Below are 2,880 nucleotides of genomic sequence, written 5' to 3'. Positions count from 1 at the left end.
TCTTTCAATCAAAAACTTTACAAAATAAACAAAAGGGGCAAGACAATATGGGCCCCGAATAAAGCTATACAATTGTTTTTTTGAACACTGGTGTGACCTTAATTATCAGTATACTAATGTCTTTGTTTCCTATTCTATAAAGCTTAAAGGTTCTAGATTTAATTTTTTTGAAGTGTCTATAAGACAAGGTTGTTCCTTAAGCATGTACTAATTCATTTTAGCCATGGAGAGTCTCTATAGACTTTTGTTGTTCTTCAAAGAAGAGAATTTATTTAAAGATATTAAAGTTTTGCGTATTGCTCCTGAAATTTCCCATCTTCTTTTCACAAATGATACTTTTCTTTTTGGTTGAGCTAAGATTTCTGATATCATGATAATCCAAGCCATTTTAAACCTTTTTCAAGACTGGGAAAAAGATTAATTTTGGAATGAGTGAGGTCTTTTTTTTTTACAAAAATACCTCTCCTGACTCTAAGGCATCTAATTTACTCACATCTAAAGATGAAGGAAATGTCCTGATCTTCTGTTTATCTGAGGGTGCCATTATGATTGAGCGATCCAAGAGTAAGATGTTGTTTAGAGTCGTTGACACAGCCCACAGTCGGTTGGCTACTACTTGGAAAGCCAATCTGTTATCCCAAGTTGGGAGATCAGTTTCTATTAAATTTGTTCTTGCCCAACTCCCAACATATTTTAATGGCTTTTTTTTTTCTTTTTCCAAAGACTCTGTGATGCAAATTGGACAACATCAATGCCGAATTTTTATCCTCTCCTGTTATAGCACGGTGCAGTACTACATCGTGCGGCGCTGCAGAGGCCATGTGGCACAGTGGATCCCACATGGTGCACATGGCCTCTGCAGTACTGCACCGTGCTGTAACAGGAGAGGATAACGATTCCATCAATGCCCAGTTCTGGAGAGGAGAGGAGAGAATAAAAATTGAAGAAATTATCTCCTATTTCATGGACCAATGCTTGGAAACCTAAAAAATAGGAGGGCTGGGTTTTAGATTAAACTCTACTCATAGTGAAGCCTTGTTGTTAAGTATAGGTTGGAGGCTGGTTATCAATCCTTCTTCTCTGCGGGGTAGGTTTTGGAAGGTTAAATATTTTCCTCATACTAGCATACTCGGTCTCAAGGGATTTTCAGCCTAAAAAAAGTTCTTGGGTATGGAATAGTCTTACTTATATTCTTCTCTCTCTCCAAAAAAACAAAAAAAATTCTAATTCTGGATATCATTGCGTTTCAGACTTGCTTGTCGGTAGAGGTTCGAACATGTCTTTAATTAAGTCTCTTTTTAACTCCAAAATTATCTCTAGAATATTTTATGTTCCTATTGCTACTAATAGCCATGAAGATTTCATTTCTTTAGCAATGAGACTCGCTCGATCCTATAGCATTAATGGCCAACGATCTTCTCTTTGGAATTTCCTATAGAAATCTAAAGTTCATCCTAAATTTAAGGTAAAGATACTACATCATGGTGTTACCTCGCGTGCTAAATTGTGTAGGTTTTTACCTATTAAGGAACATTGCCTCTTTTTTTTTTTTTTTTTTTTTGGCGGAAATGCACAAGAAACAAATTGGCACTTGTTCCTCTCCTGTCCATTTACTTAAACAAATTTGGGCAGCTGGAGATTTGGGTCTGAGGACTGAATATCTTAGCGGGTCAATCATAAGAGATGTTTTTTAGCTTTGAAAATTTGTCTCAATCCAAAGTTGATTTTAGTTTTTTCATATCAAGTTTTGCCATCCACTGCTACTTTATTTGTTATTCTAGAAATCAATGTCTTATCACAAAGAAGACGCCAGATTCTAATCTAATCTTATCCAATGTAAACAAGTGGATTACAGATTTAACCTTATCAGTAAAGATCTCCAACAGGATACAGATGATTCAAAAAACTTTCTTATGTCTTGTAAAGAATACCAAGAAACTAGGTGTCATTTTTGGAACACCAGGGGCCTAAACTCCTCTTCTAAGCAGGCTGTTGTTCCCTCTCGTATCAAGCTTCTTCGCTTCAGTTTTTGTTGTCTCTTAGATACTCATATCAAAGAGACAAATGTCTCTCGTATTTTGCATTCTATTGCTCCCGGCTGGTCTTGGCTTTCTAATTATTCCCATCACCCCAATGGTAGAATCTGGGTCATATGGGATTCCTCAAAAATCTCATCTCCCTTGTTTCCTCTTCCTATCAGCTTCTTCATCTAAAAGTTTTTGATTGCCTTGGACTCTCAAGCTTCATGTTCACTGTTGTTTATGCCTTTAACTGCCCTATTGAGAGAGTTTCTCTTTGGAATGATCTTCTCTCTATTGCTGCGGGTGGATTCTCTTGGTTTCAATGTGATCAGGTATGATCATGAGAAGCAAGGGGGAGACACTGTGGATCTGGATTCTGTGGGTGCTTTCAATGACTGTATTGTGGATATTGGAGTGGATCATCTCAGATGGACAAGTCCCAAATATACCTGGAATAACAAAAGAGCTAGTTCTTCTCGTATTGCTTGTAAATTGGATAGAGTATTAATGATCAATGAAGCTTGGCTTTCCACTTTTCCATCCTCTCATGCCTCTTTTGATACCCCGGGTGTTTCTGACCATTGCCCCAAAGCCATCCATGTTCAACCTTACATCTCCTTTGGCCCCAATCCCTTCAAATTTTTTGATATGTGGTCCTCTTACCCCTCCTTCTTGGTCACTATTCGGGAAGCCTTGGATAAGCCGGTCCAAGCATCCTCTTCCCCTCTCATTACCTTTGCCAGGAAGTTCAGAAATGTGAATAGTGCTCTTAAAGCTTGGAATATCAACACTTTTGGGAACATCTCTGTGGGATAACCTAGAGGGGGGTGAATAGATTACCACTAGTGAAATATTGTCC

The sequence above is a fragment of the Telopea speciosissima genome, chromosome 10 (assembly GCF_018873765.1).
Source record: "Telopea speciosissima isolate NSW1024214 ecotype Mountain lineage chromosome 10, Tspe_v1, whole genome shotgun sequence".
NCBI classification, from domain to species: Eukaryota; Viridiplantae; Streptophyta; class Magnoliopsida; order Proteales; family Proteaceae; genus Telopea; species Telopea speciosissima.
This window is presented reverse-complemented; position numbering follows the sequence as displayed.